Source organism: Camellia sinensis, chromosome 5, assembly GCF_055761805.1.
Source record: "Camellia sinensis isolate YWXY chromosome 5, ASM5576180v1, whole genome shotgun sequence".
NCBI lineage: Eukaryota > Viridiplantae > Streptophyta > Magnoliopsida > Ericales > Theaceae > Camellia > Camellia sinensis.
This window is the reverse complement of record NC_138965.1, coordinates 99038441-99055704: the sequence shown is the minus strand read 5'-3', so window position 1 is coordinate 99055704 and position 17264 is coordinate 99038441. Positions and strand designations below refer to the sequence as shown.

The 17264-nt window shown below is 33.8% G+C and overlaps 1 pseudogene across 1 annotated transcript; it reads right to left on the bottom strand.

The window, feature by feature from the left end:
- Positions 1-10172: 10172 nt before the first annotated feature.
- On the bottom strand, positions 10173-11774 carry LOC145791556 (malate dehydrogenase 1, mitochondrial pseudogene; annotated as a pseudogene). The gene is made up of 2 exons (XR_014331163.1): positions 11711-11774; positions 10173-10696 (listed from the first exon to the last, which is right to left on the bottom strand). The product of XR_014331163.1 is annotated as a malate dehydrogenase 1, mitochondrial pseudogene (transcript).
- Positions 11775-17264: the final 5490 nt, after the last annotated feature.

Sequence of the window (17264 nt, the reverse complement as noted above, 5' to 3'; positions counted from 1 at the left end):
CCCTATCAATGCATATATTTTAAATTCTTATACACCTGAGATTCACTTGTAATCCACTAATTATGAGTGTTTTTAAGGACAAATAACAAACATTTGAGAACAGAGGATCTTTCACCACTACAATTCAGGTTGGAGAAAGGAGAAAAACAACACAACAATACCCAAAACATAGATATTAAAATACTTGGAAAAAATATTAGTAGTAGAGAAGTGGTATGAATGAAATCAAACTAGTAGCCAACAAGGATTTGCATGAGTACATCACCTCTCTTAGGAGGTAGGGTGGGTCTCTGGCTGGGCTGGAGGAGGGTTATCCCACCGCCATAAGGAATTTAAAAGATTGGTTAACAAATTTAGCGACATTTACAACAAAAAAAAAATGCCACAAAAAAAATGTGGTTATATCTACTTTTTCTAGTAGTGAATAGAGAAGAATCTGAAAAATGTAGACATCCAATCTAAGCAGCAAGCATATCTCATCACACTGTGACTGAACAACTAGCATATACACAAGAATGAGATGCCTAGCAAGGCAAGAACTAGCTTTTTATATCAGTTTCTAGACTCACCAAAAAGAAAGGATATGAACCAAGCAACGAGCGGGGAAGGGCTGAAGTGAAGTACCAATAAAATGGGATGTGTCTAGAGAGTAAATATTGAGGAACAAATAAAATATGAATTTCACAAGATACTCTAGTTATGTCAAGGGTGTATTTTGATGAGAGTTTTGAGGAATTTATGACAAAAAAAGTATAATAGAAATCTGCACCATTCATGAATCAAAAGATCAAATAGACTAAGAAAGAAAATATAAAGGTGCATATTACAACAAGATCAAACCCCAAGCCAAACACCACAAATAAAAACAACCAACAGCTATCGGCAGCCACACCCAAAAACAGAGTATCACAGCCATCTGCAATATTTGTGTTTACTCTTTGCTGCTGAAAATAAAAAAATTAAATAATAAAAAAAAACAATAATGACTAGTGCTGTTTACTCCATCTAATAGAATTATAATTTCACCCATGTACTAATTAAAAGTAAAAACTAATTAATGCCTAAGATAAAAACTTGCTTATAGATGACATTTTATCTTTAAAAATCTTTTTAGATGAGCATTTCATGTTTGAAAACAAATAAAGATTAGCATTTCATGCAAAGGTTTTGGAGGGTTTGGTTTTTTCTGGAACAAGTTTGTTTCTGTCTAGAAAAATTATTTATAAAAAGAAAATTTGATTGCTCTGTCAACAAAATTGGTGAATATGGATGTTTTTTATGTTGAAATAATTTCCAGTGAAACCATCTTCACCAACACCTTCCCACCTAAAAATCTTCAACCTCAAATCAAGTTTTTTTGAATCAAATTACATGGAAAAAAAAATGATAAAGGGTTGAATGCAAACTACGTCTCTTGTAAAATCAAGAATTAAAATGAAATGGAATGTCTTGAATTTGTTTTTTGCCGATGTACAAGGGACCACACATGCAAGTTCTCGGTATTTAACACAGAGTGATACTAGATACTGGTTAAATCAACAAAGCACAATGATGTAGCAGCCTTGAAGATCCCATGCACATGTGACAGCATAAGACACCTTCACAGGACTAAATAAAACCCTTTGAATTTTGTGAGGAAAAGGAAGCAGCATACCATGTTTGATTATTATCGATCTGCATCCATGAAGCAATAGAGAGCCTCCACCATCATGTATGTCTAGCAGATTGACAACTTAAATATCGTATATTCATCCTTGAATATAAAGAAACAAAATTCTTCAAATGATTGTTGATGCTGTGTATCTAGACAAGTATGGATCAATTCAAACTCTTCAATTCCTTAATCATGGAATCCTTAATAAATATCCGTGAGTGAAAATCAATTGATTTCACAATAAAAAGAAGGAAAAAAAGAAAACCTCGTTAAAGTTTGCTACATCAAAAACTTGTTAATTGAACCTTTCCTGACATTGGACCCCCATCTAAATTGCATGATCAGGATTCTCTTCAAGGATCCCAAAGCAGCCCTTTTTCTATGGCAAAGGGCCCTTTCAAACAAACAGCAGATTATGATTAACCAAGATTTTCACAAGCGGTCTTCAAGAAATCCATGATGCACACTTAACTATTTTTGTAGTAGTGTGTTCAATTTCCTCTCATCATATAAGCAACCCAACAAAACCACTAGGCATTTGAATTTTCTAATATAATACATATGTCAGCAACATCAAAGAAAACGCAGCCACTTTGTGGCATTTGATCGAGTACCTAGCAGACACAAAGAACATAAAGAAACAAAAACTACATTCTAAAATTTTACCGACAACTCATAATGAACTCATCCAAAAAGCAATAGTACATGAATTCTTGAACCTATTGAATTATTGTTTTCAGCAAGCTTACCACATCAAAAAGTGCAGCCAACACCTTTTTTCTTTGTTCTTTTGTATCAACAACATGTTAGTATTTAATATTGATGGGTTTCAAGATTCATCATTAATCAAAGCTTTTCGAACTTAGAAACCCAACCCAATTAAAGATAATGCTCCAATGAAAACCAAAAACTTAACCAAGAAATTCAAACACCTAAATTCGAATAGGCAAATAGAAAAAAAAAATTAAAAAAAATGTTTAATGACCTCCAATGTCCCTATTGTGCAGACGCCTTGCCAAAGTCTGTGATTGAGAAGAAACCCTAGAACAGTCCCAACTCAAAGCACATGATACTATAGTCTATACGTACATCAGAGAATCAAAAGCTGGGTTCGATTTGTATATATGTAAAAGAGTAATGGAGCTGATTCTGTACCTGTTTTTCTTCAGCGAATGGAAACCCCGAGAAATTCTAGAGAGAGAGAGAATCTGAGACAGTTACTCCTTGTAGAGTTGTGTTTACTGGTATAATAGTAGAGTGGCGGCTCTGGTTTGCTTGGTTCAATAGTCTGACCGGACATCAATAGTCACTAACCCTTTATCTTCTCCCTCTCTTATTTGCTGAATAGCAGCAGAACCTTTTTCCTTTTTTTTTTTATAAATATTTTTGGTGATGGGCGCTAAGACATTTTATTTTGGCGCCTATTCTTTTTTGGATTATATACGTACGACTATTTCAATTAAATTTATAAAAAATATTTTTAACTATTTGAAAGATAAAAATTATATAAAAGTAATTATTTTTTATTTTTTATTTCTTAACTAAATTAATTTTAATTTTTAAATTTTTTTTAAAAATCAAATAATACATAGCCTAAGAATCTTTTGATAAGTCATTTCTTATATTGGTAACTTATTTAATTATTTGTTAATTTTACGACATTTTTACTATCGTTTTCAGTTTTCAATTTATATTTACAAAAATTTTAAAAATTGTTATAAAAACTTGTTCAATACTTTTTTTGATTTATAAATGGTTGTCTCAGGTTGTAAATTTGAAGAAAAAGCGTCAATTCAAAAAATGAGTTTATGTTGGCTTTTAAACAGAAATTTAAAAAATTTACTAACAAATTTTTTTTTTCAATTAATTTTTTTTTCAATAAATTTTTTTTCCAACTAATAATAACCAATGGAGCAATTGGTAATGCTACTTTAAACCTTAGAGAGGGGATTGTAATTTCTAAAATGTTAGTGGTGTCAATATAATTTACCCAATGAGGGCAAAATTAGTATTTAAAAAAATTAAATTGCTAAAAGGAAAAATCTGTAATGAAACTTTAAACTTAGGGGGGAAATGTAATTTCCAAAAGGTGAGGGGGGAACTGTAATAAACATAAACCTCAGGGGGTGTTAGTGTAATTTACCCAAAAAAAAATTAATTGGAAAAAAAATTATTTGAAAAAAAATTAATTGAAAAAAAATTTTGCTAGTAAAATTTTTAAATTTCTATTTAAAAACCAACGTAAACTTATTTTTTGAATTTACATTTTTTCCTCAATTTTACAAATTGAGACAACCATTTATAAACCAAAAAAATTATCAAATAAGTTTTTATGACAGTTTTTTAAATTTTTATAAATATAAATTGAAAACTGAAAATGAAATGGTTAGGGTATGTTTGGTAACGTTTACGTTTTCAGTTTATATTTACAAAAAATTTATAAACTGATTTTTGTTTACTTTTAGAAAAACATAAACTACAAACGCGTTTGGTAATTGACAAAATGTTTAAAAAAATTTAAAAATATAAAAAAGAGTGAGAAATGGCAAGTGGTGGCAAGTGACGGCGGAAGACGGTGGTAGAAAGTGGTGACAGTGGGTGGTGGGTAGCGGGTGGTAGTGGCTGGTGGCGAGTGGGTGGTGGTGACGGGTAATGGGCGATGGTGGCAGGTGGGTAGCGGATGGTGGGTGGTGGTGGCGGCGGCGGGCGGTGGTGGTGGTTGGGTGGGTGACGGTGGTGGTGGTGGTGGTTGGTGGGTGGATGACGGTGGCGGGTGGTAGCGAGTGGGCGGTGGCAGTGGCGGGTGGCAGGTGGTGATGACAGGTGTGTGGCGGGTGGTGGCGACAGGTAAGTGGCAGGTGGTGATGGTGGGTGGGTGGGTGACAGTGGCGGGTGGTGGGTGGTAGCGAGTGTGTGGTGGTGGTGGTGGTAAAGAGTGGTGAATAGTGGTGACGGGTGGTAGGTGGTTGTGGCAAGTGTGTGGCGAATGGCGGGTGGTGGTGGGTGGTGGCGGCGAGTGGTGGTGGTTGTGGGTGGGTGAAGGTGGCAGGTGGTAGCGAGTGGGTGGTGGTGGTGGTGGGTGCTAGGTGGCGGGTGGGTGGGTGGTAGGTGGTAGTGGTGGTGGTGGTGGTGGTGGTGAGTGGTGGGTGGTGGTGGCGGGTGGGTGGTAGGTGGCTGGTGGCTGGTGGTGGCAGGTGGTGGATGGTGGTGGTAGATGGGTGTTGAGTGGTAGTAGCAGGTAGGTAGCGGGCGATGGATGGTAGTGGCGGATAGCCGGTAGATGGCAAGTGGGTGGTGGCGGCGAGTGGTGGCGAGTGGGTGGCGAGTGAGTGGTGGGTGATGGTGGCTGGCAGGTGAGTGTTGGTGGCGGGTGGTGGTGGCAGGTGGGTGGTGAGTGGTGGTGGCAGGTGGTGGTGAGGGATGGGTGGTGGGTGGTGGTGGCGAAAGACGGTGATGAAAAATGGTGGCGGGTGGTGGCTAGTGTTGGGTAGAAAAAAAAAAAAAAAAAAAACTACAAACTCAAAATGGAAACACATTTTTCGAGTTTACATTTTTTGGCCAAATTTATAAACTGAGACCACTGATTTATAAATCAAAATTTTACCAAACAAGTTTTTATTTGAGTTTTTCAAATTTTTGTAAATATAAACAAAAAACTAAAAACGTAAGTGTTACCAAATGACACCTTAGCAAACAAGCTTTAGATGGTAAAAATGTTGTAAAATTAACAAATAATTAAATAAGTTACCAACTTAAGAAATGACTTATCAAAAGATTCTTAAGCCATATATGGTTTGATTTTTAGAAAAAAAAATTAAAAATTAAAAATTAATTTGGTTAAAAAATAAAAACTAAAAAATAATTATCATTTAAGGGTAAAAAATAATTACCATTTTAACTTTTGGGCAGGTTATATACATACGTATGACTGTTTCAATTTAATTTGTAAAAATTATTTCTAACCACTCGAAAGATAAAAATTATATAAAAATGATATTTATTTTTTATTTTTTATTTCTTAACCAAATTAATTTTTAATTTTTAATTTTTTTTTCTAAAAATCAAACCATACATAGCCTAAGAATCTTTTGATAAGTCATTTCTTATGTTGGTAACTTATTTAATTATTTGTTAATTTTACGACATTTTTACCATCTGAAGTCTGTTTGGTAACCATTTTGTTTTCAGTTTTCAATTTATATTTACAAAAATTTAAAAAATTGTCATAAAAACTTATTTGATAATTTTTTTGATTTATAAATGATTGTCTCAGTTTGTAAATTTGAAGAAAAAACGTAAATTCAAAAAATAAGTTTATGTTGGTTTTTAAACATAAATTTAAAAATTTTACTAACAATTTTTTTTTCAATTAATTTTTTTTCAAATAATTTTTTTCCAACTAATACTAACCGAGGGGGCAATTGGTAATGCTACTTTAAACCTTAGGGAGGGGATTATAATTTCTAAAATGTAAGGGGTGTCAATGTAATTTACCCAGTAAGGAAAAAATTAGTATTTAAAAAAATTAAATTGCTATGGGGGAAATCTGTAATGAAACTTTAAACCTCAGGGAGGGAGATGTAATTTCCAAAACGTGAAGGGGAACTGTAATAAACATAAACCTTATGGGGTGTAAGTGTAATTTACCATATATATATATATATATAATATCACACTTAATTAGAAAGTGACATAAAAAATAAATATTATCACACTCGATCAGATTAAGTGTGATTAAAAATTTGAGAATTGTATATTTTATATAAAAATCAATTTGAAATATTTTATACAATCGCATCTATTTAGGAAGTGTGATTAAAAACTAGTAATGTATATATAATCACATTTTAGTTACATTGTGTGATTAAAAAATATATAAATAATCACACTTTAATTAGAATGTGTGATTAAAAAATATATAAATAATCACACTTATTTAAAAAGTGTGATTAAAAGGTAATAGTGTATATATAATCACACTTTAATTAGAATATGTGATTAAAAATATATATATAAATAATCACACTTTAATTAGAATGTGTGATTAAAATATATATATATATATATATAATCACCCTTATTTAAAAAGTGTGATTAAAACGTAGTAGTGTATATATAATCACACTTTAATTAGAAAGTGTGATTAAAAAATATATAAATAATCACACTTTAATTAGAATGTGTGATTAAAAAATATATATATAATCACACTTATTTAAAAAGTGTGATTAAAAAGTAGTAGTGTATATATAATCACACTTTCATTAGAAGGTGTGATTAAAATATATATATATATATATATATAATCACACTTATTTAAAAAGTGTGATTAAAAAGTAATAGTGTATATATAATCACACTTTAATTAGAATGTGTGATTAAAAAATATATAAATAATCACACTTTAATTAGAATGTGTGATTAAAAAATATATATATAATCACACTTTAATTAGAATGTGTGATTAAAAAATATATATATAATCACACTTGTTTAAAAAGTGTGATTAAAAAGTAGAAGTGTATATATAATCACACTTTAATTAGAAGGTGTGATTAAAAAATATATAAATAATCACACTTTAATTAGAATGTGTGATTAAAAAATATATATATAATCACACTTATTTAAAAAGTGTGATTAAAAAGTAGAAGTGTATATATAATCACATTTTAATTAGAAGGTGTGATTAAAAATATATATATATAATCACACTTAATTGAAAAGTGACATAAAAAATAAATATTATCACACTCAATCAAATTAAGTGTGATTAAAATATCAATCTAATGTTTTTTATCACACTTCCAATAAAAATGAGATCTTTTTTTTGTCAAAGTGTGATCTTTAACTATTTTTGTAGTAGTGATTCATGGGGACAACCTTGTTTGTATAACACTTGGCTGCTGCTTGCTGGGCTGCTGCTGCTATGTTGCTATGAGGCGGCTGCTACTAAATGATGGTCTGCTGCAATGTTGGTGCTGCAATGGTTTTGTCCCTGGCTTTGTTTTGGTATGAGCTGGGATCCAACTGCTGCAATATAGCTAAGGCTATGGCTGCGGCTGTTGATGGGACTCTAGTTCCGTATTGGTCAATCCTTTGCTTCTACAAGTTTTAATCATTTATTTTATTTTTGTTGCTCCTTTGTGGACTAGACAATGATTTTTATATTTGTATTTTGTTAGGTTCCTTGTTTAGTTTTGTGTGGTATTTGGGTTTTGTTTGTTTTATTTATGTTGTTGGTGATGTAAGGCATAGAAAATGTCCCTTGTAAGCTTGTATATTTTATCGTTAGCTCAGGTGCTTTATTTAGTTTTTGTTTTCCTATGTTTTGTTGTTGATAGGTCTATTGTGCCTGAGTGATGCCTCTTGTAAATATGTAAATCTTATTAAAAATATAAATGATTTTTAATTATTTTTGCTGATGCAAATTTACCGTTTGCTAAAAAGTAAAGCTTTCTCGACAAATAACTTGTTGGTAAAGGTGTTGTTAAAAGTTTACTTTTGCCGACTCATATTGTGTTGCTGGAAGGGTATTTTTCGCCAATGCAAATTTGTCGTTGCTAAAAGTAAAACTTTCTCGACAAACAAATTGTTGGCAAATGGCAACATTTATCGACATAAATGTGTCGTCAAAAGTTTACTTTTGCCGACTCATATTGTGTTGCTAAAGTATATTTTTTGCCAATGCAAATTTGTGTTGGGAAAAGTGCCACACAATCGTTATATTTGAACTACTTTTACCGACGCAAGGTAAATTGCCGACGGTGGATGAAGGCTTTTACCGACGACTATGTTTGTCGCTAAAGGCATTACTTTTACCAACGCAATGATAATTTCGTTGGCAAAAAGTTTTGCCGACTCACTTTTACCTACGGGTTGCCAACGTAGCTCCGTGTGTCGGCGAAACTTTTTGCCAACGAGTTTTTCCTTTTAGCAACATATTTTGTTGCGTTGCGAAAAATGCAATTTCATGTAGTGACACTGACGGTCCCTATAGTTTGGGGCTTGTGTCACTTTGATCCTTAACTTTTTAACTGTGACACATTTGATCCTGAATTTTGAATCGTGTTCCAAATAAAGATAATTGAAGATACCATTGCTCACTTTTAATGGCAAAATCGTCAATTTGATAAAATATAAATGAATTTGACAAAAATAAATGTCAAAAAAATATTTTTGAATTTTTAAAAAATATTTCTACCCACCAAAGATAAAATTATGTAAAATTGATAAATTTTTAACACATTTATTTATTTATTGATTTTATCAACTTAATTTTTATTTTATGTTTGGATGATGATTATGTAATGGGTGGTTGTTAAGTTTTTAATGTATAATCTATATATTTAATATATGAAATATTTTTAGTTTTGATTTTTTTTTATTTAATGGATTGGTTTAATAATGATATCAAAGTTGTCGCTATATTTGACTTTTGAAAAAATAGAAACTAATTTAATGGAAATAAAAACAACCACCCATTACATGATCATAATCCAAACACATAATAAAAATTAATTTGGTACAATAAATAAATAAATATGTAAGAAATTTATCAATTTTACATAATTTTATCTTTGGTGAGTAGAAACAATTTTTAAAAATTCAAAAAATATCTGTTTGACATTTATTTTTATCAAATTAGTTTATATTTTATCAAATTGAAGATTTTGCCATTGAAATTGATCAATGGTATCTTCAATTGTCCTTATTTGGAACAAAATTTAAAATTTAAAGACAAATATATCATAATTAAAAAATTACAAATTAAAATGATACGAGATTCAAACTATAGGGACGGTTATGGTAATTCGCACTACAATTAGGATCTTGGTGGGATTCTAGTGACAGTTTGTTTGTTAGTGCCCCAGTCTCAATTATATAAAAAAATCTTATTTTATTTTGGGTAACCGATGTTCACATTAGTAGTTTTGCAATGTGAAGAATGCTAATCGACCGACCCAAGAACAACTTGTTAGTGTATATTAGTGCTTGTAATGATGTTAGTAGGTTAGTACTTGTCTTTATTAAACATCACTTTAAGTTAGTGTTCGGCTACTTTCGGCCACTTTCCTATTCAGGTTTGTAATCCTCTCCTATATAAGGAGCTTCTAACATTGTTAAAGACACAACATATATCAATCATAATACATACAATTTATTCTCTCTGTAATTCTCTCTCTATCAATTTATCTTACATGGTATCAGAGCTAGGTTAAGAACCTAGTCATTCTGCTTCACCGGCGGGTGGCAACCTCGCTTTGGCCGCCCGCCGGACCTCTACACATACCTTGACTCCGCTGCTACTAAACCCAATTCAACATTCACTTTCAAGATCAGAGCATCATCACCCATCGTCCATCTTGGTCACCTCCGGAACTCCACAAAAATTCCACATCCAGGAATATCATTCTTTTCTCTCTAGACTGGGGAGAGGCTAGCGGCAACGTAGAGCCCAGCCATCTACGTATCATTGCTGAACTGAGGAACAATCCTCTCTCCACACACATAACAATCAACTCTCTGTGACAAACTTGATTCCCTTCTCAATAGAGGATTTGAGCTCGGGTTTGAGGCTTTCCAATCCTTGTTTTTCATAGTCTGAAAGTGGGCCCAAGTCCAAAACTTCCTCCACACCATTCTTCCCAAGCCTCACCTTAGAAGCAAAGAAAGGCAGTTCAGTGATGCATGACTGCACAAATGAACACTCCACAACATCTGGAACCCCATTAAGACCCTTCAAGCAAGCATCGGCAAAAATAGCTCCAGCATAGGCCATTGAGAGTGTAGCTGAACCCATTCCAGCCTTAGCTACAACCACTTCTGTCCCTCCATCTTGTGTTCTCTTTGTGAGAGCCTCAATATCTTCATAAGACAAATTATTGGCTTGCGGTGTGGCTTGTGAAAACAATGGAAGAATGGTTATGCCCGCATGGCCTCCAACAACTGGCACATTAACCCCCTCAACTGGGACTTTGGCCTTCTCAGCATAGAAAGTCTTGGCCCTAACTCTAATCCTGTACCCACTCCCTGCGTATCCTGCGCACCTCCCCACTTGAAAGCCACAACAATGGGCAAAGGGGGAGCACCTCCCCAAGAACAATGATCATAGCCCCACTTGCTCTTTCTTTCTTTTTTCTTTTTTATTGCCTGCCGAACCTCACTCATCCATGCTCTCTCTTTTTTGTTACTCCCCCGGGCCCCATCCCCTCGAGACAGTTGCGTTGTGCTTCTTTTTATTTTATTGAAAAAAAAAAAGAAAGAAAGAAGCTCAGTTGGTGAGTCCCTTTTCACTCACATGTTTCACACTCTCTCCTCTTTGATTTCAAATACATTATTATTATTTACTTATTTATTTTTCTTTATTTATTTACTTTTCTTTCCTTTTATTTTCAACATTCTGTGATACACCATTCCATGATACACCATCCGCCAACTTTTGTCCCCCACTTTTCCTTTCTTTTTATTTTAATATTGTCCACCCACCCTTCTTTTATTTAAACACAAAACCACTCTTATCTTTTTTTATTCCATTCTCCCAACGCACCCAGCCTTCTCTGATTTTTACTTTCTTTATTATATATATATATATATATATATATGTTTATATATTATCCTACCACACCAGGCCTCAGAAACCACCTCTGATTTTTCATATCTTTATTTTATTTCATTCTACACAAAAAAAAAAAAAAAAACCAAAACAACCACAAAAAAAAAAAAAAAAAAAAGAAGCACAAAACACAACACAAATTCAACACCACCTCACTGATTTTTCTGCTCCAACAACCTTGTACCATTCTTGCCATCCAGCTTGCACAACACCCTTGTTTTATTCCTATCAAAGATCCACCCCGCTCACAGTTCTACACCACAAAAAAAAAAAAAAACCTTTCTACCATTTTTTTTTTCCTCACATCTTCACTCTGTGTTGAGCTGTTTTGCTCCACTTTATCAATCCCTTTGTTTCAACCTCAAATAGGTTTCTATCTTCACACCTATTTGAGTTTGAAGGGGGGTTATACATATATCATGGTGAGCATAGTTACACACCATGCGAACCACCCAAGCTAATGAGCATGGTTATATACCATGGGAACCACCCAAGCCACCCCATGGCGCACTCCCTAAGTCGCCCCCTTGGTGCACCACCACAATCTTCTACAACGGTCCGGCATGACCCCGTAAACTGTCCCGACATTGATTCCGGTCAGCTTTTACAACGGTCCGGCATGACCCCGTAAACTGTCCCGACATTGATTCCGGTCAGCTTCTACATCGGTCCGGCATGACCCCGTAAACTGTCCCGACAATGATTCCGGTCAGCTTTTATAGCGGTCCGACATGACTCCGTAAACTGTCTCGACATTGATTCCGATTAGTTTCTACATCGGTCCGGCATGACCTCGTAAACTGTCCAGACCTTATCTTCTCCAACGGTCTGACACGACCATACAGTGTCTCCTATCCTATTTTATTTTTTAGTTTGTTTTCCTGTTTTGTTACTCTCTCCAAACTCAAGTTGGTTAATCCTCCTTGAGTTTGAGGGGGGCTGTTAGTGTATATTAGTGCTTGTAATGATGTTAGTAGGTTAGTACTTGTCTTTATTAAACATCACTTTAAGTTAGTGTTCGGCTACTTTCGGCCACTTTCCTATTCAGGTTTGTAATCCTCTCCTATATAAGGAGCTTCTAACATTGTTAAAGACACAACATATATCAATCATAATACATACAATTTATTCTCTCTGTAATTCTCTCTCTATCAATTTATCTTACACAACTAATCAAAAGCACAAATCAATTTCTACGATAAATCAAATATATATATATTTTAACTTAGATGGGCAAACAATATGCACTAAAATAAAAAGAAAGTATGAACTACAATGTTAATTTCTACTATCATAACAAATAGGAAATAATATTAAAAATATATATATATCACTAAACATATTTTTTTGTATTCATGTAAACTTACAAAAACATAATTTTGTATATTAAATTAAATTAAATAATACTTGATTGTCTCACACAAAAGAGAGAAAGTCTAAGAATTACTAGTGTAACTTGTACTAAATTAGGATAAATTATACCCGTGATCTCTGTAATTCACTTCTTATATTAATTTAGTCATTGTATATTCAGTTGTAGTAATTTTTCCTTTTTTTTTTTTCTTTTTTTTTCTTTTTTTTTTTTGTATTATGTTAATTTAATACTATTTTTTTGCCAACCTACATTTACTGTAAAATTTGGGAGAGTTTTCTAATAGTAGGTTTATGAGTAACTCAGCCTTGATCAATCTTAAACTTAAAAAATAAATGTGTACTTCAGATTTAATTTTTTTTTTTATAATAAGACTTATATTTGAAATGAATTTAAGCAACACAATACCTTTTGAAGATATTTTTTAGAAGAACTTGGACTATCTCCAGTTGAGCTAGTCAATTGAACAGCCCAGTCCGGCCCATTATGGACCAATTTTGAGTTCATCTTGACGATCCAAACTATTCAATGTATAGGGCTCATCGAGTATTCATCTCTACAAAAAAATTATCATATTGATCGGATATCAATAACTATTTGATTAGGTAACATTTGTGTAAACAATTTATTGTTAAAATCATAGTTACCACTGACACAAATTTAACCTGATCAAGTGATTATCGACATTCGATCAACGTGAGTTTTTGCAGGGATGAAGTATTTGATGAGCTTTACATATTAAACAGTTCGGATTATCGATGTGAGTTATATGGTAGGTCCACGGGAGCCCAACAACATGACACTGCCTTTCTAAAATAACCTTTACGGGTTCCTATAATATCATTACGGAAAAAGTTTTGAAATCCACAATTTAAATATCACAATTACGCCTACAATGACACAGTAAATGGTGGGTTATCTTTGAATTTAGAGAAATTTTCATTTTATCCCAAAACTTAGCCACAATGATCAATTACACTCCCAGACTTCAAATAATTTCATTTTTATCCCCAAATTTTTTGAAATCGTATCAATTTGCCCCTACCGTCACATTTAAACGGAAAAAGTTAAAAAATTACATTTTGACTCCAAATTTTAAATTATAGATTCAAACACACCCTCTCCTACACCATGCTTGGCCACCTCTTTGAGATATATATGTGGTAATTTCTTAGGTGTAATATGAGATGATCGTATGCATCTCAATTGCTTATATAACTTGTTAATTGTATCTCTCACTGGGCACTAGCTCACCCCAAAACTAATCACCTTTCAGGAAATGATGTTGAGGCACAACCTAAATGATTGACTTGTGAAGAGATTTTGGATGGGGCATGGAAGCTCTCTTTTGATGTTTGATGTTCAAGCCACAGGCTATTTTTGTATGGAAATTTAGACTTTATTTTGTGTATTCAAAAATATGTTTGCATTTTTGGCTCTTTCTTTGTATCATCTCTTGTCTCTTGAATTATTTTTATTTTGTGGTAGATGTAAACAAATAATGGTGCAATCACTGGAATAGTTCATTGGGAAAGAGATAATCATGGAATTTTATTAATATTATTATGGATTTACTCTCTCTCTCATTTCTCAATATTTGATGACCCTTGGTGAACATGTTTGATTGAGGTAATTTTTCCAGGGGCATTACATAGGGGGTTTGGTGAAGATGTGGTCGACAGTGGTGGTGGGCGATGATGGTGAGCATGATGATAAGAAGATGAGAATGAAGAAGAAGGAAGAAGAATGGGGGTTGCTGGTGAGGATGAAAATTGGAGGGCCAGTGATGGCAGATTGAAGAGTGGTCGAATTTGCTGACGTAGAAGAAGAAGAAGAAGAGAGAGAGAGAGAGAGAGAGAGAGAGAGAGAGAGGCTGCGACTGGAGTTGAGGTGGAAGTGGAGGGTTATTAGGGTTAGGGTTAGGGTTAGGGTTAGAGTTAGTGTTAGGGTTAGGGTTAGGGTTGAAAGGAAAGATGTAACGCCCCTAAAATAAATGACATAAAAAACCCAATAATTCATCTAATCAATGAGCTTGAGTTTCCATTAATCAAATCTCAACGATCGTATTCATTTATGAAAGAGATTTATAAATGGAGCCTACGTGCGATACATATTCAATCTTTTCTAAGCTGAATCCATAACATGTGCAATAATTCTTAAACAAAAAAATAATCAACAAAAGGAATGCCTCAAGGGCTACAAGTTCCGAGGCTTAAGCCTGGTTACACAAAACTGGTTAACAAACCCGTACAATTTTGGTGGATGTATTTTAGAGAGAGAGATGTGAGAAAAGAAGAAAGTGAAATATAAAGAGAGAGTGTGAAGTGAAAAGTGAGGGAGAGATATGTAATGGCTCAACTTTTAAGTGATTGAATATATTTTTTGGAGCAACCTGCAGATAGACCGCTTGAGCGAACAATACTACGCTCAAGCGAAGAATTCAAACTCCCAGAATCTCTCCCTTTTGTAAGCAGACCGCTCGAACGATGAAACCTTCGTTTGAGCAAAGAATACACACTCCCAGTAGTTGAACAAGATACTGGAAGGACGATGTCACTACTCGAGCGACGAAAGTATTGCTCGAGTGGTCTCAACTCAAAAGTGAGACAACAGTAACCTTATTGCATTTCCACCATTTCTGGATTCACTCCAACGCCAAAAAATGCAAAATGACACCCTGGATCACACTAGGACAAACATGAACAACTAGGGAAAAAAAGAAATAGATAACAACACGAAACTTGTAAGGCTCAACAATAGCAAGGATGATCAAAGAAATAGAAATTTTAAATTAAAATACTCCATTTGTTTTTAAAAAGAACTTAGGACATTACAATAGAGACGGATAAAAGTGAAAATTGGTGTCGGGGCAACATTGTAATAAATAAATAAATAAAAGAAATAAATAAAAAAAAGAAGAGGTGAGGATCTAAATAGTAGCACTTGTCTTTTAATTATATATATATATATATATAAAGTACATATCAAAAATTCACTTTAAATTTCAAAACTGTCAAAGTCGACCAGCCGGTTAGGATTCATTATTTTTCTTTTTCTAATATCTTCTTAAAATGTCTCATTCTTACCTAACTTAAAAGTCATTGGGATTGGGATTGCACTTTCTAGGAATCATACTCACTTAGGAATCATACTCTAAAGAGGGTTTTGATAAAAATGACACATGGCATATCAACCCTATGTTACTGAGATCTTAGACCCACACAGTCTTAACAAAAAAAATAAGTCCTTGTAAATTCCATACCAAGGACAAACAATTTGCAATAATTAGTTTAGTTATCTCCTACAACAGTGTTGGTTGGCCATGGTCCCTCAGTGTATTTAGATATCAAAACGACGTCGTTTTAATATCTACGACTAAATTGTTTTAGTCGCTAAAAGTTTTTACTATTTCTATCCAGATTTTCATCTCCCGCCTATATTTTTGGCGACTAATGTTTTCATTTGGTCGCAAAAAAACACTTTTTTGCAACAAAATTACTTTAGTCGGTAATAGTATCAACTTTAGCTACGAAATTTTTTTAGTTAGCAAAAGTGGTCGGGAAATGTGTAATTTCTTGTAGTGATATACATTACATTATACAGTAGTAAACGGTATTGATAAAATATAATGAATATTGTTGCAACCAGCAACCATGGTGGTGTTTTTGGCTGGGGCAACCATTAGCCACTGGTGATGTCCGTGAGGTAGCGGAGAAGAAATGAAAAAGAATGAAAGAAAATGAAGGAAAATGAAAAGAGAGAGAGAAGACGAAAGAAATAAAATGAAGAGAGGGAGAATCCTATAGAGTGAGAGAGTCATTAGGTTGCGATGGCAATTAGAAGAAAATTGAAAAAAAAGTTAAGGACAATATGAAAGTTTTGCAAAAATTGTTAATAGAGTTAAGTTTTGCATTTTACTCCTAATTAATGGGAGGTTATGTGTATATTTCTTGACCGTAAGGGGGTTATATGTTTTCAATAAATAAAAAAATTTCTTTTTTGCGGTTCCGAACCACCAAAAAAAAAAAAAAAAAAAAAAAACCACTACAAGAAAAATAGGTTTTAACGGCGTTTTTTTAAACGCCACTTTTTTTAATTTTTAATGGCGTTTTGTTACCACCACATATTTGTTAACCAAACCGGCACCGTTTTATAATTGAAAACGCCTCCAAATGCGGTAGGCACACGCGCGTCCTCCGTCCTTCCTTATTTTGAATCTCAGCCCTTTCTTTCTCTCAACCCTTCTACGCACACATCTCTCTCTCTCTCTTTCTCTCTCTGTCAACCCTCTCTAAGCTCCATCGAAGCTCCATCTGCACCGGCGATTTCGAAGATTCAAAGCGATTTTGAAGCTCCATCGCCAGCACGATCTGCACCGGCGAGGTAGCGAGCTCCACCGTCTCTCTCTCTCTCTCTCTCTCTCTCTCTCTCTAGTGAGAGATTCAGAGCTCCACCGTTTTATTCTGACTTGATCCTTGTTTGCAGAGATGCAGAGATTCAGAGGTTCAGTGATTTCAGAGCGATTTCTATTTCGAAGCTCCGTCGCCACCACCATTTGCACCGCCGATTTCGATTTCACTAAGGTGAGCTTCACTGTCTCTCTCTCTCTCTCTCTACCTACA